General features: G+C 44.5%; 1 protein-coding gene across 6 annotated transcripts in view; it reads left to right on the top strand.

Annotated features, from left to right (window-relative positions):
- APC (APC regulator of WNT signaling pathway) overlaps positions 1-24,036 on the top strand; it is a 190,309-nt gene that overhangs the window by 28,326 nt on the left and 137,947 nt on the right. For 4 of the 6 annotated variants that reach the window (XM_056537470.1, XM_056537468.1, XM_056537469.1 and 1 more), the window contains exon 2: positions 22,644-22,789. The exons of 1 other annotated variant lie outside the window; for it this stretch is intronic. The gene's annotated coding sequence lies outside the window, so the exon portion shown is untranslated. Of the gene's footprint in view, positions 1-8,930; positions 8,950-22,643; positions 22,790-24,036 lie in introns of those variants that run through there. One more of the 6 variants, XM_056537465.1, reaches the window with a different exon arrangement.

Genomic DNA, 24,036 nt, shown 5'->3' with positions numbered 1-24,036 from the left:
CGTACCTCCAGCTGTTGCATAACTAAATCTTCCAGCATGCCCTTCAGCGCTCAGTACATGCTGGGAGTTGTAGTTTTTCAACAGCTGGAGGCACACTGGTTGGAAAATACGGAGTTAGGTAATAGAACCTAACTGAAGGTTTTCCAACCAGTGTGCCTCCAGCTGTTGCAAAAGTGCTACTCTTTGCATGCACGGTCTGTCTGCACATGCTGGGAGTTGTAGTTTTGAAACAGCTGGAGGTATGCCCTCCCATGCCCTCACGCAGGTGAGTTTACAGTGAGTTTTCTAATTCAAGTTTGGGCTGCGGCAAATTTTTCGCCAAAGCGCAAACTCCTAGCGGGAAACTCACCGTAACCTGCCAGTGCGAATGTACCCTAAAGAGACTAAACTACAATAATGCAAAATAATGGGTAAAACACTACATATACACCCCCTTATACTCTCCCCCCCCCCCCCTCCCGAATAAAAATGTAAAACATATCATACGGCATTGTTTCCAAAACGGAGCTTCCAGCTGTTGCAAAACAATAATTCCCAGCATTTCTGGACAGCCACTGACTGTCCAGGCATGCTGGGAGTTTAGCAACAGCTGGAGGCACCCTGTTTGGGAATCACTGGCGTTGAATACCCCTATGCAATCCCTAATGAAGTCCTCAAATGCGCATGGCGCTCTCTCACTTCGGAGCCCTGTCATATTTCAAGGAAACAGTTTAGGGCCACAAATTTGGGGGGCTTTCTCTCCTATTACCCCTTATGAAAGGGAAATGTTGGGGGCTACACCAGCCTGTTAGTGTAAACATTTTTTTTTAATTTTTACCATAACATGCTGGTGTTGCCCCATACTTTTTATTTTCACAAGAGGTAAAAGCAATAAAAGACTCCCAAAATTTGTAACGCAATTTCTCCTGAGTACGGAAATACGCCCATATGTGGGTGTAAAATGCTCTGCGGACACACAACAAGGCTCAGAAGTGAGAGCGCACCATGTACATTTGAGGCCTAAATTGGTGATTTCCTCAGGGGTGGCTGATTTTACAGCGGTTCTGAGATAAACGCAAAAAAGAAATGCCCACATGTGACCCCATTTTGGAAACTACACCCCTCACGGAACGTAACAAGGGGTATAGTGATCCTGAACACCCCACAGGTGTTTGACGAATTTTCATTAAAGTTGGATGGGAAAATGGGAAAACAAAATTCACTAAAATGCTGGTGTTACTCTAAATTTTTCATTTTCACAAGGGAAAATAGGGAAAAAAAAGCCCCCCAAAATTTGTAACCCCATTTCTTCTGAGTAAGAAAATATCCCATATGTGGATGTAAAGTGCTCTGCTGGCAAACTACAATGCTCAGAAGAGAAGGAGCACCATTGGGATTTTGAAGAGAAAATTTGTCCGGAATTGAAGGCCACGTGTGTTTACAAAGCCCCCATAGTGCCAGAACAATGGACCCCCCCCCCCTACATGTGACCCCATTTTGGAAGCTACATCCCTCACATAATGTAATAAGGGATACAGTGAGCATTTACGCCCCACAGGTGTCTGACAGATTTTTGGAACAGTGGTCCATGAAAATGATAAATGTAATTTTTAATTTGCACAGCCCACTGTTCCAAAGATCTGTCAAACGCCAGTGGGGTGTAAATACTCAATGCACCCCTTATTAAATTCTGTGAGGGGTGTAGTTTCCCAAATGGGGTCACATGTGAGGGTTCCACTGTTCTGGCCTTTGTAAACGCACATGGCCCCTGACATGGCCCCTGACTTTCATTCCAAACATATTCTCTTACCAAAATGCTCCTCTTCTGAGCATTGTAGTGCGCCAGCAGAGCACTTGACGTCCACACATGGGGTATTTCCATACTCAGAAGAAATGGGATTACAAATTTTGGGGGTCGTTTTCTGCTATTACCCCCCTTCTAAAAATGTAAAATTTGGGGAAAAAAACATTCATTTACACATCCAACTTTAACAAAAAGTCATCAAACACCTGTGGGGGGTTAAGGCTTACTGTACCCCTTGTTACGTTGCTTAAGGGGTGTAGTTTCCAAAATAGTATGCCATGTGTTTTTTTATTTTTATTTATTTATTTATTTGTTTGTTTGTTTTTTTGCTGTTCTAGCACCACAGGGGCTTCCTAAATGCGACATGCCCCCAAAAACCTTTTCAGCAAAATTTGCTTTCCAAAAGCCAAATGTGACTCCTTCTCTTCTGAGCATTGTAGTTCGCCTCCAGAGCATTTTACGTCCTAACATGGGGTATTGCCATACTCAGAAGCGATGGGTTTCAAAATTTTGGGGGGGCATTTTCTCCCATTACCCTTTGTAAAAATGGTAAATTTGGGAAACAACTGCACTTTAGTGAACTTATTTATTTATTTTTTTTCATTTACACATCCGACTTTAACGAAAAGTCATCAAACACCTGTGGGGTGTTAAGGCTCACTGGACCCCTTGTTACTTGCCTTGAGGGGTGTAGTTTCCAAAATGGTATGCCATGTGGGGTTTTTCTGCTGTTCTGGCACCATAGGGGCTTCCTAAATGCAACATTCCCCCCCAAAAACCATTTCAGAAAAATTCACTCTCCAAAATCCCATTGTTGCTCCTTCTAGGGATCGACCGATATCGGGTTTTTTTTAGGGCCAATACAGATAATCGGGGGAGGTTAGGGCCAATAGCCGATAACTTATACCGATATTCCGGTATAAGTTATCGGCTATTTATCCCCCCGCGACACCGCTGCAGATCATTGATTTAAAGTGGGCGCTTTGAATCAATGAACTGCAGTGGCTTTTGCGGTGCCATAGACCGCCGCCGCCGACACCCGCTTCTCTCCCCCTCCCTGTCCGGGGGTCCTGTCACCGCCACCGCGACTTAGCCCCCCCCCTGCCACCGCCGCACCGCTCCGCGCCCCCTACCGCCCCACCGCACTGAGTCGCACCGCACCCGCCCCATTGCCTCTCCATCCCCGGTTTTATAATTACCTGTTCCCGGGGCCCGGAATCCACTCTACATCTGGCTCCGGTGGCGTCCTCCTGAGCTGTCACTGTGCGCACTGACCGTAACGTCGCGTCACGTCGCTCGTCATTGCGCACAGCGTAACGGAGGACACAGCAGGAGCCAGAAGTAGCGTGGACCCCGGGCCCCGGGAACAGGTAATTATAAAACCGGGGATGGGGGAGGCAATGGGGTCGGGGCGGTGGGGGGGCGGTCACAGTGCGGTGGGGGCAGGGCATTATCGGCAAGGTAATTGCCGATACCGATAATGCCCAGAATCGTGATTATCAGCCGATAATATCGGCCAAACCGATAATCGGTCGATCCCTAGCTCCTTCCGTTCTGAGCGCTCTATTGCACCCACATATGAGGTATTTCCTTACTCGAGAGAAATTGGGTTACAAATTTTGGGGGACTTTTCTCCTATAATTCAAAAACTGGGTCTACAAGAAAATGCGAGTGTAAAAAATGAAGATTTTAAATTTTCTCCTTCACTTTGCTGCTATTCCTGTGAAACACCTAAAGGGTTAAAACACTGAATGTCATTTTGGATACTTTGGTGGTGCAGCTTTTATAATGGGGTCATTTATGGGTTATTTCTAATATGAAGTGCCTTCAAATCCACTTCAAAACTGAACTGATCCCTGAAAAATTCAGATTTTGATACTTTTGTGAAAAATTGGAAAACTGCTGCTATACTTTGAAGCCCTCTGAGGTCTTCAAAAAGTAAAAACATGTCAACTTTATGATGAAAATATAAAGTAGACATATTGTATTTGTGAATCAATATGTAATTTATTTGGAATGTCTGTTTTCCTTACAAGCAGAGAGCTTCAAAGTTAGAAAAATTCAACATTTCAAATTTTTTTCTTAAAATTTTGGAATTTTTCACCAAGAAATGATGCAAGTATCGACACAAACTTACCACTAACATGAAGCAGAGTATGTCACGAAAAAACAATCTCTGAATCAGAATGAAAAATAAAAGCATCCCAGAGTTATCAATGCTTAAAGTGACATTGGTCAGATGTGCAAAAAATGGCCGGGTCCTTAAAGGAGTACTCCGGCGCGCACTTTTATCCCGTCCGGGCTGCAAAATAAAAGAAAACACACTTTCTCTTACCTGCCAACGAGCCCCCGGAGCTCCGGTACACTCCGGTACAGGTGTTCGGTCCCCGGGCTGTATTCTTCTTACTTCCTGTTAGCCCGGCACGTCACACGGAGCTTCAGCCTATCACCGGCCGCAGTGATGTCCCGCCTCGGCTGGTGATAGGCTGAAGCTCCGGACGGGATAAAAGGAAAAAAGTGCACGCCGGAGTACTCCTTTTTAAAGGGGTAGTCCAGTGGTGAAAAACTTATCCCCTATCCTAAGGATAGGGGATAAGTTTGAGATCGCGGGGGGTCCGACCGCTGGGGCCCCCTGCGATGTCTCTGTACGGGGCCCCGGCTCTCCGCCGAGATAGCGGGTGTCGACCCCCGCACGAGGCGGCGGCCGACACGCCCCCTCAATACATCTCTATGGCAGAGCCGGAGATTGCCGAAGGCAGCGCTTCGGCTCTGCCATAGAGTTGTATTGAGGGGGCGTGTCAGCCGCCGCCTCGTGCGGAGGTCGACACGCCCCCTTCCAGCGGGCTGTCGGGGCTCCGTACAGGAGATCGCGGGGGGCCCCAGGGGTCGGACCCCTCGCGATCTGCAACTTATCCCCTATCCTTAGGATAGGGGATAAGTTGCTCACCACTGAATCACCACTGGACTACTCCTTTAAGGTGAAAATGGGCTGGGTCCTTAAGGGGTTAAAGGGGTACTCCGGTGGAAAACATTTATTTTTATTTTTTTAACTGGTAATTTGTAAATTACTTCTAGTTAAAAATCTTAACCCTTCCAGTGTTTATCAGTTGCTGTATGCTCCAGAGAGTTTTTTTTTTTTTTTTTTTTTTTTTCAGTCTGATCACAGTGCTCTCTACTGACACCTCTGTTCATGTCAGGAAGGTTTGCTATGGGAATGTGTTCCTGCTCTGGAAAGTTCCTGACATGTTCAACTATTTAACTTTCTGGCACCAGTTGATTTAAAAAAAAAAAAAAAAGTTCCACTGGAGTACCACTTTAACAGCAATAATGTTGTTAGCTTGTCACCTGGGTTTAGGAAGACCTCTTATACTGACAGACTGGTAACCACTGCTATCATTATCACGAAAGACCATATGTGATCACAGTGCAGTTACATCGGGTGACTCACAGGTAACTTATTCCCTAAAAGAATATCAAGGTTTGTTTCCTTGAAGTCGTTCAATTTTTTTTCCTTTACTTCACTCCATGAAGATTTCTACCAGAAAAGACTTGTCTCCACAGAACCTGCCAGACAAACATTTTGGGCTCCCTTCACCAACGCAATGCACACCACTTTACAAAATCCCCATTGGTATTGCCCCACACAGTAACAGTGCCAGCTTTGTGCCCCCCATATATTTGTATGTCCAGGTCCCTCTGGGCAATGCCCCATAGTAAGGATTCTCTGTACTTTTTCCCTGTATAGTTAAGGCCCTTCTATACAATGCCCCCCATTATTCACTGCTCAAAAAATAAAGGGAATACTTAAACAACACAATGTAACTCCACGTCAATCACACTTCTGTCAATCAATTTCAATCAAGTGACAATCAATTTCACATGCTGTTGTGCAAATGGAACAGACAACAGGTGGAAATTATAGGCAATTAACAAGACACCCCCCCAATAAAGGATTGGTTCTGCAGGTGGTGATCACAGACCACTTCTTAGTTCCTATGCTTCCTGGCTGATGTTTTGGTCACTTTTGAATACTGGTGGTGCTTTCACTCTAGTGGTAGCATGAGGCGGAGTCTACAACCCACACATGTGACTCAGATAGTGCAGCTCATCGAGGATGACACATCAATGCGAGCTGTGGCAAGAAGGTTTGCTTTGTCTGTCAGCGTAGTGTCCAAAGCATGGAGGCGTTACCAGGAGACAGGCCAGTACATCAGGAGACGTGGAGGAGGCCGTGGAAGGGCAACAACCCAGCAGCAGGACCGCTACATCTGCCTTTTTGCAAGGAGGAGCAGGAGCAGCACTGCCAGAGCCCTGCAAAATGACTTCAAGCCAGCAACAAATGTGCATGTGTCTACTCAAACGGTCAGAAACAGATTCCATGAGGGTGGTATGAAGGCACGATTTATACAGGTGAGGGTTGTGCTTACAGCACAACACCGTGCAGGACGTTGGCATTTGCCAGAGAACACCAAGATTGGCAAATTCGCCACTGGCGCCCTGTGCTCTTCACAGATGAAACAGGTTCACACTGAGCACATGTGACAGAGTCTGGAGATGCCGTGGAGAATGTTCTGCTGACTGCAACATCCTCCAGCATGACCGGTTTGGCGGTGGGTCAGTAATGGTGTGGGGTGGCATTTTTGCCAGAGGTAGCCTGACTGCCATTAGGTACCGAGATGAGATCCTCAGACCCCTTGTGAGACCATATGCTGGTGTGGTTGGCCCTGGGTTCCTCCTAATGCAAGACAATGCCAGACCTCATGTGACGGGAGTGTGTCAGCAGTTCCTGCAAGAGGAAGGCATTGATGCTATGGACTGGCACCCCCTTTCCCTAGACCTGGGACATCTGAGACATCATGTCTCGCTCCATCCACCAACGCCACGTTGCACCACAGACTGTCAAGGAGTTGGCGGATGCTTTATTCCAGGTCTGGGAGGACATCCCTCAGGAGACCATCCCCCACCTCCTCAGGAGCATGCCCAGGTGTTTGTAGGGAGGTCATACAGGCACGTGGAGGCCACACACACACACACATACTACTGAGCCTCATTTTGACATGTTTTAACCCCTTAAGGACGTAGGGCGTACCTGTACGCCCTGCGCCCGGTCCCGGTGTTTAAAACCATGTCGGTCCCAGCTGCTAATCATAGCCGGGACCCTGAGCTAACAGCGCGCGGCATTGATCATTGTGCCGCACGCTGTTAACCCTTCAGACGCGGCGATCAAAGTTGACCGCCGCGTCTGAAAGCGAAAGTAAACACTTCCCGGCAGCTCAGTCGGGCTGATCGGGACATCGCGATAAAATCGCGATGTTCCGATCAGCTGGATCGCATGCGGAGGTCTCTTTACCTGTCTCCGCGGCGTCCGATCGTCGATTCATTGCTCCAAGCCTGAGCTACAGGCTTGAGAATTCAAGCCCCTATCTCACTGATCCGTGCAAAGCTATGGCTTTGCAGGGATCAGCATAGGAGATCAGTGTGTGCAGTGTTATAGGTCCCTATGGGAGCTATAACACTGTTAGAAAAAAAAAAGTTAACAAAGGTCATTTAACCCCTTCCCTAATAAAAGTTTGAATTACCCCCCTTTTCCCATAAAAAAAAAAACGGGGAAAATAAAAATAAACATGTGGTATCGCCGTGTGCGGAAATGTCCGAACTATAAAAAAAAATATATTGTTAATTAAATCTCACGGTCAAAATAGTGTATTTTTGTTGCCTTTTCATATCATGAAAAAATGAATAAAAAGTGATCTAAAAGTCCAATCTATAAAAATTCTAATCGGTACAATTTTTGTAACATGTAGTTATGATTTTTTTTTTTACGAAGTACGACAATATCCAACCTATATAAGTAGGGTGTCATTTTAACCGTATGGACCTACAGAATAAAGATAAGGGGTTATTTTTACCGAAAAATGAACTGCATAGAAACGGAAGCCCCCAAAATTTACAAAATAAATTTTTTCTTCAATTTTGTCGCACAATGAATTTTTTTTCTGTTTTGACGTGGATTTTTGGGTAAAATGACTAATGGCACTGCAAAGTAGAATTTTTGGCGCAAGAAATAAGCCATCATATGGAATTTGATGTGCAAAATTGAAAGCGTTATGATTTTTAGGGGATGAGGAAAAAATGAAAATGCAAAAAACGGAAAAACCCTGCGTCCAAAGTTGGATCAGCCTGTAGTGTGGTTTTCGTCTTTGATTTTGAGTGTGGCTCCATATCCAGACCTCCATGGGTTCATAAATTTGATTTCCATTGATAATTTTTGTGTGATTTTGTTGTCAGCACATTCACATTCGAAAGTATTTCATACGATTAGTTCATTCAGATCTAGGATGTTTTATCTTAGTGTGCCCTTTTATTTTTTTGAGCAGTGTAGTTAAGGCCCTTCTGTGCAATGCCCCCATTATAGTTTAGGCTCTTCTGTACAATGCCACTATTATAGTTTAGGTCAGTGCTTTCCAAACCGTGTGTCTCCAGCTGTTGCAAAACAACTCTTAGAATGCCCAGACAGCCAAACATTGTTTGGAAAACACTGGTTTAGGTCCCTCCGTACTATGCCCCAATTATAGTTTAGGCCCCTCCGTGCCAGCAGCTATATTCTACATAGCCCTGGACGTTGAAATTGCTTGTTACTGTCCCGACAAAATCGGAACAGTTCGGGGGCCATTGTTATATTTTGCTGAGAAAACCTCTTAAGAAATGTCTTCATGCCTGTCATACATAATCAACAATATTACAGTTTTTTTTTTTTTTTTTATATATATATATATGTCCAGGGTGCATTAAAAAAAAAAAAAAAAATCTTTACTTACCTCCCTCTCCCCACAGTGCCTCCACATGAGTCTCCGGTGCTATTCTCTTCTTGGTTCTGGGCCCCAGGACATCACTGTGCAGCTCAGTGAATTGCCAGCCGCAGCGGTGTCCCGTCTTAGTCAGATGACGGGGCAGAGCAGAATTGTGACGTATTAAGCCCAAGCTCCAGTCTTCTGACTGGTGTCCGGCTCCAATATCTCACATTGCTTCTCAGTCAATCACTGTTTGAGTCCGGACGCTGCTTTGGCCCTCGATAAACTGAGCTGCACTTTGACATCCCAGACCATAAAAAGGAACCTACCGAAAGCAGGGTCAGTCATATCGGAGGCATTGGGGGAGCACAGAAGGTAAGATCATTTTATTTATATATATATATATATATATATATATATATATATATATATATAAATATATATAAATATATAAATATATATAAATATATAAATATATATATATATAAATATATATATATATATAAATATATATATATATAAATATATATATATATAAATAAATAAAAATATGTATGTGTATATATAATATAATGTTGGTGCTTTTCACCGAAGTACCGCTTTAGCGAACCAGAGGATATCAAGAGATGAAAATGTAATTGAGTTTTCAAGGCAGATACGGTTATTTGCGTTTGTGTGACCTATTTAAAAGTTTGCGTAATACTTGGAACAGTTCTCCAATGGAAAGGACCTCCATTTCCTTCCATAGCCATCTTGTTTCTTAATCAGCTTACTGTCTTTTGATGGCGGCTCAAGTGACAACTTGCTAATTAAATGTCCAAAATGCATTGTTAGGACCTTGAGAACTAGACTTGGGTTAACACAGCCGCCTTACAAGTGTGTTACAAGTGCTCAAAAGTAAAAAGAGAGAACTGAGGAGAAAAAAAGCTTCTTGTGTTCTTCATGGTGGAACCAGCTTGTGTTCCTGTATATTTGCATGAAAAAGTATCCCTGTACATGAATGTTTCTACAGAACTGACCCAACCCCCTTCCTCCAGTGTGATACATTAAAGGACAAGATGATTGAGCTTTTGTGTAGGGTTGAAAATTTACCAAGCTAAAGGCCCATCCATAGCTGTGAGGGGATCTGTCACAGAAAGGAATAAAAGATTTTGACAATTCTGCCTCTTAACCCCTTAAAGCATACCCGTCAGATCCAACAAAAAAATTTTTTTTTTTAATATCACTTAGTACCTAATACTGACCATGTACATGTAATTTTTGTGTCTAGAACCTTAATTTTTTTATTACACTTTTAATATAGCTCACTAGTCTGAATTCCTCTCAAAGGGCTGGGGTGTGGTCTCACTATGCAGGTCTCCGCCCCCTCCCTCAGTATACTGTCTGCTCACATCTCCCCTAGCATTAGCAAAACTACAACTCCCAGCTTGTCCTCACTGACAGTAGCGGGACACAAGCTGACCGTGGGAGGATTTTTCCTCCAGCTGTGAGCCCTGCGCTCACAGCTGTCTATCAAGGAAGTGTGTCCATGACATAGGTGATGACACATGGACACAGCAGGACTAGTATGTGTCCAAGTAGGCAGTGGGGCAGTTATTTGACTGGCTTTTTCAGTATGAAATACTGAATATTTTCTAATGAACGCAATTGCAAAACCTATTGGTTTTGCATGCTTTACAACATATCAAAATGTTTTGTATCTGACAGTGCCCATTTAACCCCTTGGGGAACGAGCCCATTTTGACCCTAAGGATCAGAGCATTTTTTGCAATTCTGACCACTGTCACTTTAAGCATTAATAACTCTGGGATGCTTTTACCTTTCATTCTGATTCCGAGACTATTTTTGTGACATATTCTACTTTAACATAGTGGTAAATTTTCGTCGTTATTTGCATCCTTTTTTGGTGAAAAATCCCCAAATTTCATGAAAATTTTGAAATTATTTCAGTTTTTCTAACTTTGAAACTCTCTGCTTGTAAGGAAAATGGATATCCCAAATAAATTATATATTGATTCGCAAATACAATGAGGGACATTTATCAATGTTTGCTTATGTATTCCTTTTTTTTTAGTACTTTTTTCTTAACTTTTTTTTTTTTTGCTTATGTGTGACTTATTTATCAACTGGTTTCAGCCTGTTGATGATTTTCTTTCACGTAAGCAATTTTTTCTTTTTTACTTTGACAGTAGCTTTTTCTGCTCCATGTTTGAGCTGGAGTAAATTTTAGTCAATTTTTAACCTTGTTGCGACTTTATCTTGCGCAGTTGCGACTGTCTCAGTTAATAAATACCAGACTACCCGTAGTCCATTTTAAAATTATTACTACGTAGTTAAGTTTTGGAAAACTTGCTTTTCTCGCTTTCCAGTCAAAATGTCGCACAAAAAATCGCGTAGTCGCTGGTGCGACATTTTTGCCTCATTTTTTGTAAAAAAAAAATTTACTAAATCGTTTGATAAATGCCTGTCAATATGTCTACTTTATGTTGACATTATAAAGTTGACATGTCTTTACTTTTTGAATACATCAGAGGGCTTCAAAGTTCAGCAGCAATTTTAAAAATTTTCACGAAAATTTCAAAATCTTCATTTTTTTCTGGGACCAGTTAAGTTTGAAGTGGATTTGAGGGCCTTTCTGTGAGAAATACCCCAAAAATTACCCCATTATAGAAACTGCACGCCTCAAAGTATTCAAAATGACATTCAGAAAGTTTGTTAACCCTTTAGGTATTTCACAAGAATAGCAGCAGAGTGGAGGAGAAAAATCTGAATCTGCATTTCTCACACTAACATGTTTTTGTAGACCCATATTTTTTTCATTTTTACAAGGGGTAAAAGGAGAAAAAGCCCCCCAAAATTTGTAACCCCATTTCTCCCGAGTAAGGAAATACCTCATCTGTGGTTGTAAAGTGCTCTGTGGGTGCACTAGAGGGCTCAGAAGAGAAGGAGCGACAATGGGATTTTAAAGAGCGAATATTGCTGAAAGGGTTTTTGGGGGGCATGTCTCATTTAGGAAGCCCCCATGGTGCCAGTACAGCAAAAAACACCCCAGCAAACTACACCCATCAAGGAACGTAACAAGGGGTACAGTGAGCCTTAACACCCCACAGGTGTTTGACGACTTTGCGTTGTGTTTGGACTTGAAAATAAAATAATAATAATTTTTTTTTGCTAAAATGCTAATGTTACCCAAATCTTTTATTTTCACAAGGGGTAATAGGTGAAAATGTCCCCCAAAATGTGAAACCCCATTTCTTTCGAGTAAGGAAATGCCTCATATGAGAATGTGAAGTGATCTGCTGATGCACTAGAGGGCTCAGAAGGGAAGGAGAGACATTGGGCTTTTGGAAAACGAATTTTGCTTAAATGGTTTTTGGGGAGGCATGTCTCATTTAGGAAGTCCCCATGGTGCCAGAACAGCAAAAAACACCCCAAATGGCATACTATTTGGAAAACTACACCCCTCAAGGAACGTAACAAGGGGTATAGTGAGCATTTACACCTCACAGGTAACTTACAGATCTTTGTAACAGTGGGCTGTCCAAATGAAAAATAAAATTTTTCATTTTCATGGACCACTGTTCCAAAAATCTGTCAGTCACCTGTGGGGGTGTAAATGCTCACTATACCCCTTGTTATGTTCCGTGAGGGGGGTAGTTTCCGAAATGGTAGTCACATGTGGGTATTTATTTTTTGTGTGTATGTCAGAACCGCTGTAACCAGCAGCCACCCCTGTGCAAATCACCCGTTTAGGCCTCAAATGTACATAGTGCGCTCTCACTGCTGAGCCTTGTGCGTCCGCAGAGCATATGGGGTATGTTCGTACTTGGGAGAAAGTATGTTACAAATTTTCTTTTTTTTCCATTTATCTCTTATGAAAATGAAAAGTATTGGGCAACACCAGCATGTTTGTGTAAAACATTTTTTACACTAACCTGTTGGTGTAAACCCCAATTTTACATTTTCATAAGGGATAAAAGCAGAAAAAGCCACCAAAAATTTCTCCCGAGTACGGAGATACCCCATGCCTGGCCCTAAACTTTTGTCTTGAAATACGACAGGGCTCTGAAGTGAGAAAGCGCCATGCGCATTTGAGACCTAAATTAGGGATTTTCAAAGGGGTGTACATGGATGCAAGCATTACACTTACCTCTTCCACCAAAAATACTGTACGTCAGTTTTCCCCAAACACAGTGTCTCCAGCGTCTCAAACTTGAAGCGGGACACTTGCTGTAAACCCCCACACGTGTGAATGTACCCTGTACATTCACTTTGGGGGGTGGGCAAAACTACAACTCCCAGCATGCACTGACAGACTGTGCATGCTGGGAGTTGTAGTTATACAACAGCTGGAGGCACACTGGTTGGGATTGGGAAAGACTGAGTTAGGTAACAAACAACCGCAGTGTTTCCGCACCACTGTCTGTTTCCTAACTCAGTGTTTGCCAACCCGGGTGCCTCCAGCTGTTGCAAAACTACAACTCCCAGCATGCAGGGTCTGTCAGTGCATGCTGGGAGTTATAGTTTTGCAACAGCAGGAGGCACACAGGTTGGGAAACACTGAGTTAGGAAAAATACAATGTTTCCCAACCAGTGTGCCTCCAGTTGTTGCAATACTACAACTCCCAGCATTCCCAGACAGCCGAAGGACATGTTGGGAGTTGTAGTTATGCAACATGGGCACCTGTCCACAAAAGGGACACTGCAGAGTTGGAAAGGGTGCAGAGACGCGCGACTAAACTAATATGGGGCATGGAACATCTTAGCTATGAGGAGCGATTAAAGGAGTTACAATTGTTTAGTCTTGAGAAGAGACGTTTAAGGGGGGATATGATAAACGTATATAAGTATATTAATGGCCCATACAAAAAATATGGAGAAAAACTGTTCCAGGTTAAACCCCCCCAAAGGACGAGGGGGCACTCCCTCCGTCTGGAGAAGAAAAAGTTTAGTCTCAAGGGGCGACACGCCTTCTTTACCGTGAGGACTGTGAATTTATGGAACGGTCTACCTCAGGAACTGGTCACAGCAGGAACAATTAACAGCTTTAAAACAGGATTAGATACCTTCCTGGAACAAAATAACATTAATGCTTATGAAGAAATATAAAATCTCATCCCTTCCCCAATATCGCGCCACACCCCTACCCCTTAATTCCCTGGTTGAACTTGATGGACATATGTCTTTTTTCGACCGTACTAACTATGTAACTATGTAACAACTGGAGGAGAACAAATGTTGCAAAACTTCAACTCAAAGCATGCCCAGACTGCCCAGGCATGCTGGGAGCTGTAGTTCGGCCACATCTGAACGGCCAGATGTTACAGAACTTCAACTCCCAGCATGCCTGGACTGTCTGGGCATGCTCAGTTGTAGTTTTGCAACATTTGGAAGGACACAGTTTGGAGACCACTGCACAGATGCTGCTGAACTACATCTCCCAGCATGCCTGGACAGTCTCGACATGCTTTGAATTGACATCCTGAGCGCTACAATTTGGACACCACTGTATAGTGGTCTTCAAACTGTGCCTTTCCAGATGTTGCAAAACTACAACTCCCAGCATGCTGAGACTGTCCAGGCATGCTGGAAGTTGTAGTTCTGCATCATCTGAAGGGCCAGATGTTACAGAACTTCAACTCCCAGCATGCCTGGACTGTTTGGGCATGCTGAGTTGTAGTTTTGCAACATTTGGAAGGACACAGTTTTGAGACCACTGCACAGTGGTCTCCAAACTGTGGCCCTCCTGATGTTGCAAAACTACAACTCTCCCAGCACGCCCAGACATGCTGGGAGCTGTAGTTTTGAAACTCCAGGAAGCTGCAGTGAAGATCACTTTACGGCGATCTTCAGTGCAGTATTTGACGCTGCCGCTGCACCACTTGCCTGGTCTCTGCGTGACTGCCGCCGGTCCCCGCCACATCCACGGCCCCGCACCTCGCTGCCATCTTTCCCCCGCTCTGCCCTGACATCCAGGGGCGGGCAGAGCGGGGGGAAGTAAACATAGCCCCTGCCCTGCGATTCGCCGATCAGTCCACCGATCGGCCAATCGCAGGGGATAGGAGGAGGTGGCATTCTGCCACCTCGCTCCTATCCTTTAGGATGATCGGGGCTGTCTCTGACAGCTCTGATCATCCCTATTTTCCAGGCTGTCGGGTCATCAGGGAACTGATCAGCCCAGAATAGCCGCAAGTTGCCGATCTGAATTGATAGTTTCAGGACCCCCCCCCCCCCCCAGGGCGGTATATCGGTTCATACCGAATACCGTTTTTTTCCCCCTAACGATATGAATTTTGCCCATAGCACCATGCCGGTTGGCCGCCCCCCCCCCCTTCGAATGGGTGAATTATCCGCCGCAGCGTGCTGTCCCCACATCGGGGAACTAATCATATTTGACCCGCGAATGCTATTCTGCTCCACGCACAATATGAATTATCAGCTGGGCTGTGCCCACATCTGTTCCCACATCATGTCACCCGCGTGCGCTCCTCTGCTCATCCTCATACGATTTGCGGGTCGCTGGCGCTAGAAATCTGTACTACAAATAATGCTGCAAAAATAAACAAAACAAACTTTAACTTGCCTTCCGACTTGGTCCCTCCTCATGGTGCTGCGGTTCTGGGGATGGGAACGTCTCAGAGCCGTTAGCCTATCACCGGCCATAGCGATGTCCCACCTCGGCCGCTGATAGGCTGAGCCCACTGTCATGTGATGAGCATACATGACAGCACGCTCAGCCCATCACCGGCCGCAGCGATGTCCCGCCCCGGCCGATGATAGGCTGGCGGCTCTGTGACTTTCCAGTCGCAAGGAAACTGCAATAGGACCACAGCGCAGGACAGTGAAGATGGTAGCAGAGCAACGGGGGAACGTAGGCAGGTTAGTTAAAGTTTATTTTCTTTATTTTTGCAGCCTGGGAAATGTTATTTGTAGTACAGATTTCTAGCGCTGCGGGCCGCAACTCATAGGAGGATGAGCAGAGGAGCGCACGCGGGTGACCCGATGTGGGGACATCGCTGCGCTGATAATGAATTGTGAGGGGGGGGGGGTGTTTGGAGAGAAGCAGCACCCAGGTCACATGGGGGGGCGGGGGGGGAATACCGTTAAATACCATGAAACCGCCATCACTTAAAAAAATACCGTGATACACGTTTTTGCTCATACTACCCAGGCCTACTCCCAGACATTTACATGGGATGCCTGCTGAATGATTTGAGCAGGCATCCCAGTCCGGTCCTCGAAGTTCCCACGGGCGTACAGGTGCGCTCTTGGTCCTTAAGTACCAGGGAGCAAGGGCCTTCGTCCCCAAGTGGGTTAAGGACCACAGGCGTATCGGTACACCCTGACGTCCTGGTACTTAAGGACCAAGGGTGTACCTGTACGCCCGTGGGAATTCGGGTCCGCCGCTAGCCGAAATAGTTCAGCAGGCACCCCATGCAAACCCAAATCAATTCAGATCGGCAGTTCCGGGTCAATCGGGTCCCAGGTGACCCTGAAAGAAAGGGTAATAGGTGCCGTCCGATAAGGCACCTATCACCCTATAGCAGCAGGAGTGATGGTGGCACTGGTGAATCAGGACGCCTGCTGTGGGGGGTGTCCCTTAGGGCCTATTCCGGAAGGCGAGAGCTGGTGCCGGGAGTGGTTACCTGGACGTGTGCGCAGCAGCAGGAGGTAAGGCTGGCCTCCTGCTGTTGCTTAGCAACAATTCCCAGCATGCACACAAAGCCATGCTGGGAGTTGTTATGCAACAGCAGAAGGCACTACTACAACTCCCAGCATGCCCTTTGGTAGTGTGTGCAAGCTGGGCATTGTAGTTATGCAACAGCTGGAGGCACATTTTTTCTATGAAAAAGTGTGCCTCCAGCAATTGCATAACTACAACCCCCAGTATGCACAAACTATCAAAGGGCATGCCGGGAGTTGCAATAGTGTGCCTCCAGCTGTTGCATAACTACAAGTCCCAGCATGCCCTTCGGCTGTAAGTGCATGATGAGAGTTGTAGTTTTGCAACAGCTGAATGAACACTGGTTGCGAAACACGGAGTTTGTTACCTAACTCAGCGTTTTTCAACCAGTGTGCCTCCAGCTGTTGCAAACTGCAACTCCCAGCATGCACTGATAGACTGTACATGCTGGGAGTTGTAGTTTTGCAACAGCTGGAGGCCCACTGGTTGCGAAACACTGAGTTATGTAACAAACAACCAATGTGTATCCAGCTGTTGCATAACTACAACTCCCAGCATGTATGGTCTGTCGGTGCATGCTGGGAGTTGTAGTTTTGCAACAGCTGAAGGTTTGCACCCTCCCCCATGTGAATGTACAGGGTAAATTCACACGGACAGAGGTTTACAGCGAGTTTTCTGCAGCAAATTTTCCGCCGCAACTCAAACTCCCAGCGGGAAACTCGCTGTAAATGCCCGTGTGAATGTACCCTAAAAACACTACACTTCACTACATATACACCCTTACACAGTCACCCACCCCCCAAGAAAAATAAAAATGTCTTTTACGGCACGGTTTCCAAAACTGAGCATCCAGCTGTTGAAAAACAACAACTTCCAGTATTGCCGGACAGCCACTGACTGTCAAGGCATGCTGGGAGGCACCCTGTTTGGGAAACGCTGGCGTAGGGTATCTTGGTGGCGGAAGCAAATCCCCAATTTAGGCCTCAAATGCGCATTGCACTCTCTCTCTTTTGGAGCCCTGCCTTACTTCAAGGCAACAGTTTAGTGCCACATATGGGGTATTTCCGTACTCAGGAGAAATTGCGTTACAAATTTTGGTGGGCTTTTTCTCCTTTTTACCCCTTATGAAAAGGTAAAGTTGGGGTCTACACCAGCATGTTAGTGTAAAAAAAATGTAATTTTTTACACTAACATGCTGGTGTTGCATCATACTTAAAATTTTCACAAGCGGTAAAATAAAAAAAAAGCCCCCCAATATTTGTAACACAATTTCGGAGTACAGAAATACCCCAGTTCCTGAGTACAGAAATACCCCAAATGTGGACGCAAAGTTCTCTATGGCGCACAACATGGCTCAGATGTGAGAGCGCACCATGTACACTTCAGGTCTAATTTGATGATTTGCACAGGGGTGGCTAATTTTACTGCGGTTCTGACATAAACGCAAAACAATAAATACCCACATGTGACCCCATTTTGGAATCTACACCCCTCGCAGAACGTAACAAGGGGTATAGTGAGCCTTAATACCCCACAGGTGTTTGGCGAATTTTCATTAAAGTTGGATGTGAAAACAATAAAAAAAAAAAAAATTCACTAAAATGCTGGTGTTACCCTACATTTTTCATTTTCACAAGGGAAAATGGGGGGAAAAAACCCTCAAAATGTGTAGCCCCATTTCTTCTGAGTATGTGGATGTAAAGTGCTAGCGGACAAACTACAATGCTCAGAAGAGAAGGAGCGCCATTGGGCTTTTGGAGGCCATTTGTGTTTACAAAGCCCCCCCCCCCCGTGGTGCCAGAACAGTGGACCCCCCCACATATGACCCCATTTTGGAAACTACGCCCCTCTCGAAATGTAATAAGGGGTGCAGTGAGCATTTACACCCAACACATGTAATTTTTCATTTGCACAGCCCACTGTTCCAAAGATCTGTCAAAAGCCAGTGGGGTGAAATGCTCACTGCACCCCTTATTAAATTCTGTGAGAGGTGTAGTTTCCAAAATGGGGTCACATGTGGGGGAGTCCTCTGTTCTGGCACCAAGGGGGGTTTTGTAAACACACATGGCCCCCGACTTCTATTCCTACCAAATTCTGTCTCCAAAAGCTCAATGGCGCTCCTCCTCTTCTGAGCATTGTAGTGCGCCAGCAGAGCACCTGACGTCATTATACATTGGGTATTACCATACTCAGAAGAAATGGTGTTACAAATTTTGGGGGGCATTTTGTCCTATTACCCCTTGTAAAAATTTTACATTTGAGGGAAAACCAGCATTTTAGTGGAAAAAAAATAATAATTTACACATCCAACTTTAACGAAAAGTCGTGAAACACTTGTGGGGTGTTAAGGCTCACTGGACCCCTTGTTACGTGCCTTGAGGGGTGTAGTTTCCAAAATAGTATGCCATGTGTTTTTTATTTATTTATTTATTTTTTTTCTTCTTCCCTGTTCTGGCACCATAGGGGCTTCCTAAATGACATGCCCCCCAAAAACCATTTCAGAAAAACTCCCTCTCCAAAATCCCACTGTCGCTCCTTCCCTTCTGAGCCCTCTACTGCACCCGCCGAACACTTGACATGCACATATGAGGCATTTCCTTACTCGAGAGAAATTGGGTTACATATTTTAGGAAGATTTCTCTCCTTTTACCCCTTGTAAAAATTCAATAACTGGGTCTACAAGAACATGCGAGTGTAAAAAATGAAGATTTTGAATTTTCTCCTTCAATTTGCTGCTATTCCTGTGAAACACCTAAAGGGTTAACAAACCTTTTGAATACTTTGAGGGGTGCAGTTTTTATAATGGGGTCATTTATGGAGTATTTTTGATATGAAAGCCCTTCAAATCCACTTCAAAACTGAACTGGTCCCTGAAAAATTTTGATTTTGAATATTTTGTGAAAAATTTGAAAATAGCTGCTATATTGTGAAGCCCTCTGTCTTCCAAAAGTAAAAACATGTCAACTTTATGATGCAATCATAAAGTAGACATATTGTATATGTGAATCAATATATAATTTATTTGGAATATTCATTTTCCTTATTAATAGAGAGTTTCAAAGTTAAAAAAATGCAACATTTTCTATTTTTTCATAACATTTTTGAATTTTTCACCAAGAAATGATGCAAGTATTGACAACATTTTACCACTATCATAAAGTAGAATATGTCACGAAAAAATAACTGTCTTGGAATCAGAATGAAAGGTAAAAGCGTCCTAGAGTTATTAATGCTTAAAGTGGCAGTGTGCAAAAAATGGCCGGGCCCTACAGTGAAAATTGGCTGGGTCCTTAAGGGGTTAACCCCTTAAGGACCTAGGGCATATGGCTACACCCTGGCTTTCTGGTACTTAAGGACCCAGGAGGTATTCATACGCCAGTTGGAATTTCAGTCCCTGCCGCGCGCCGGTTGGGGACCGGACCGGGGTAACTGCTGATATCGATCAGCAGGCACCCCGTGCAAATGCCCAGGGGGGTCATCAGACCGCCCCCATGTCGGCGATTGGCGCTAATCGCAAGTGAATTCACACTTGCGACTTGCGCCTATTCCGGGTCATACGGGTCTATGGTGACCCGGAATATAAGGGGGATCGCGGTTGTCTAAGACACCTACGATCCCCCTGAAGGGATAGGAGTGAGGTGGCAGGGGTGCCACCCCTCCTATCCCTGCTATTGGTAGTCAGAAGCGACGACCAATAGCAGATCAGGGGTGGGGGGGGGGTTAACTTTTGTTTTCCCCGTCCTGCCTACCCCCAATAGGCGGGGCAGAACGGGGAACCGAAGGGGACCAGGTGCGGAAGATCCACTTACCCATGCGGAGGCAGCGGGCGATGTCATGCGGCAGAAGAGGATGGCTCCCTGGATCGTACGGAAGCTGGTAAGTTGCCTAGCAACATCTGGAGGGCTACAGTCTGAGACCACTATACAGTGGTCTCTACACTGTAGCCTTCCAGATGTTGCAAAACTACAACTCCCAGCATGCCCAGACAGCTGTTTGGGCATGCTGGAATATGTAGTTTTGCAACAGCTGGAGGGCTACAGTGTAGAGACCACTGTACAGTGGTCTCTAAACTGTATCCCTCCAGATCTTGCAATACTACAACTCCTAGCATGCCCAAACAGCTGTATTTGCAACATCTGGAGGGTCACAGTTTGGAGATCACTGTGCAGTGGTTTCTAAACTGTAGCTCTCCAGATGTTGCAAAACTGCAAATTCCAGCATGCCCAAACAGCTGTCTCGGCATGCTGGGAGTTGTAGTTGCGTACCTCCAGCTGTTGCATAACTACATCTCCCAGCATGCCCTTCGGTGATCAGTACATGCTGGGAGTTGTAGTTTTGCAACAGCTGGAGGCACACTGGTTGTAAAATACTGAGTTAGGTAACAGAACCTAACTGAAGGTTTTCCAACTAGTGTGCCTCCAGCTGTTGCAAAAGTGCAACTCCCAGCTTGCACGGTCTGTTTTGAAACAGCTGGAGGTTTCCCCCCCCCCCCCCCCATGTGAATGTACAGGGTACATTCACATGGGCAGGTTTACATTTTTGATGCTCCGGGCCTGTTGTTACTGGCTCTTCATGGTACCCCTGTGGCAGTGGATACCGGGTAATATTTGAGGGTTATTGCTAGCTGTTTTTGGGGCAAATGCTAAACCTTGGCTTGGTAATGGACTCTGTCTATAAGACTCCTTCCACTACTAAGCCAGAAAATTAAATGATAAAAAAATGACACATTGAAAAAATTATTTTATTTTAAAAAAACAAACAAAAAAAAACACTCCCTCATAGCCCTCGTTGGCCATTTTATTTAAAGAAAAAAAATGAAGGTAATCACCGTAGTCCATGGAATCCACCGTAATCTTCTGCATACACTGATCTGAAATGAGGAAAAAAAAAATGGTTAGTACATTTTTGGCACTCTTCGCTGGGGAGAGTGCACATAATGCAATGTCTTCCCAAAGACAGCCTTGGCTGTCCGGGCATGCTGGGAGTTGTAGTTTAGAAACAGTTGGAGTCTCTGTTTGGGAAGACACTGTACAATGTGAACAGAGCCTTAGACTTACCACCCTGGCTGCCATCTTTAGCTCTGCCCCTAATGCCATCATCACTAGGGGTGGAGCTGCACTAACCTGGCCGGGACAGGAGCAAGGGAGGTAGGTGGATGTCTGGCTTCTGTATACAGTATATACAGCCACCTATAGATAGCTGTATATACTGTATACCACCTAAAGGGGCTATAGGAGCAGTCTGGTGACAGGATTCCTGGCTCTTGTATAATATACACTGGTACTCTATGCACCCCTGTATACTATACGGCCGGGGGAGGTGAGTAGTGACGCTATACATCACTCCTCATCTCCTTTCCACACACCAGGAAAAACTGCCAAAACTCAGGAAAAATCTGTGGAAGTTTTCTGGCCTTTTTTTCTGGTGTTAAAAAAAATTAAAGTGGAAGCATGGCCTAACCCTGATGTGACAAATAGCTTGGTAATCCATGCAGACATCCAGAGATCAAATACGGTACTTTTTGTTTCAACTGCACATATCCTTACTTGATTTAGTTGCTTAATAAGTGGTGTTGTAGTTTACCACAAGGTGGGTGCCGTGCAGTAGAGGATAGTCTGTCATTCAAGTACAAAGATGCACCATCTCATCCGCAAATTCACTCATACAATATTATGGGGGAGATTTATCAAAACCTGTCCGGAGGAAAAGTTGCTAAGTTGCCCATAGCAACCGATCAGATTGCTTCTTTCATGTTTGAAAAGGCCTCTGAATAATGAAAGCAGCGATCTGGTTGCCATGGGCAACTCAGCAACTTTTCCTCTGGACAGGTTTTGATAAATCTACCCCTGTACAGTCATTTTATTGTATTTTGAATACAAAATTATCCTTTATGATTTGGCAAAGGATACCTGATCCTACACATTAGACTGGCAGTCAGAACTGTCTTATTCTGCAGACATGCAGTATTGCTATGATAGTAAGTTGCATATTACTATGATATTGCAACCTCCACATCCCCCAGAAGGGAAAAAGCTGGAGCCCAGCACTGCAGCTGTGTCACAATATTTGTACCTACAGTGAACAACAGCCCCTTTTATTTGGGGTTCCAAATGTTAAACCTCTAGCAATTGCAATGCTAAGATATAGCGTAGTATTTGTCATTTTTGTAAACTGAAAGAGGAGGGGCGGCCATGATCTCCTCATGATTATAGTGTAGTCTGGCAATTCAGCTTTACTTTGCTAAAAACAAAGCTTCTTTTAAGAACCAAATTTGTGTAATAGGTTAGATTGTGGGGTATTATGAGTAGGTGCAGTTTGAGTGTAAAACACATAATTTAATTATAATTATTTTTTTTTAATATGCCTTTAAATTTTTTTTATTTAGAACTTCGATCAATATGGCGGTGCGGTGATCTTCCACAAACATTACAAAATATTTGAATCAGTGTTGTGCCTGGATTAGGGCATGCACGGTGTGATGAACGACACACTCTGTATTTGTGACGAGAGAGACAAAGAGAGAGCATTCCAGTAAGTACTGTTTGTTTTTTCTTTTATTTTTTTTTTTGTCAGACAAAAACTGAGATTGAGTTTAAAAGTTCACATGTATCTGACAACAACACAGGCCATAGAGAAAAGTGGCGCTGTTAGACAAAAAACAGATCCTGTTTAAGAGCAATGTTTTACCCCTTAAGGTTTTTTTTTTTTGTTTGCACTTGTTTCTTCCTCTAAAAATCATGCCATAGCACAGCATTGATTAGTTTTATCGGCATTCCATTGCTCCAGCCTGCCATTGAACAGTGAGATTGACACTCTATTGACACAGCCTGGCTTTGTCAGGCTGCATCATTGGAGCATTGATCCCGAGGCTGGAAAGAGGAACCTGCACCACCATTTTAACCCATGGGACCCTTGCAGTCACTTTGCTGGGTCCAATGAGCACCCTGAACTAACAGGCATCTTTCATTTACTCCTTTAGGTGCCATGATTGGTTTTGGGTAGGAGAACAGAGGAGATCGATCCCTTTTGTGCTTATAGTAAAAGAACCTTACAGAACTGATAGCCAATCCTCATGATAAGCTATCAATATTAGATCGGCAGTGGTCTAACTCCCAGCACTACTGCCAATCAGCTGATTTAAGTAGCTTTGGCCCTCATGCAAGCATTGCAGTCTTTTCATTGTTCACCTTTGCTCTTCCCTGAAACTGCCATACTGTTCATGGCAGCAGTGGAAAATACTAAAGCTTATTTCCATTTACTTGATTGGGGCACCTGATCGCTGTGTCCATTTTCCTTTCTTCTTGGCTATCCTCAGAACGCTTATTCAAACAGTGTGCATATTCAATAAATGTCTCAGACTCGTAGAAAGTGATATGTATAGCCAGACACTACCTTCTGGCAGCATTCCTGGGACATCTTAGCCCAGTCATCATGGGCAGATAGCCTCCAGTTCACCAGTATTCTTGTGTTTGTGTGCTACAACCACCTTCTTTAAAGAGTACCTCTCATGAGCTTGTTAAATGTTATAATCCTCCCAGTTCACTGCCCCATCATGATAAACCACCCCCTGTCTATTTATTATTTCTTAGTTTTCTACCTTGATATTGCTCTGTATTTTCTGCTCAGTCACAGTCAGATTCACAGACTGGGAAGGGGCGTTACCCAGCAGGTGTGACATCATCTGAAGCCATACAGGGGAGAACTTCCTCCCTCACTCTGCTACACACAGCCTAGAGCAGTTCACTATGAGATGAGCTATGATTGTCCACTGCTGCACA

The sequence above is a fragment of the Hyla sarda genome, chromosome 1 (genome assembly GCF_029499605.1).
Source record: "Hyla sarda isolate aHylSar1 chromosome 1, aHylSar1.hap1, whole genome shotgun sequence".
NCBI lineage: Eukaryota > Metazoa > Chordata > Amphibia > Anura > Hylidae > Hyla > Hyla sarda.
Note: the sequence above shows the minus strand (reverse complement) of the source record. Positions and strands in the feature narration are given on the sequence as shown.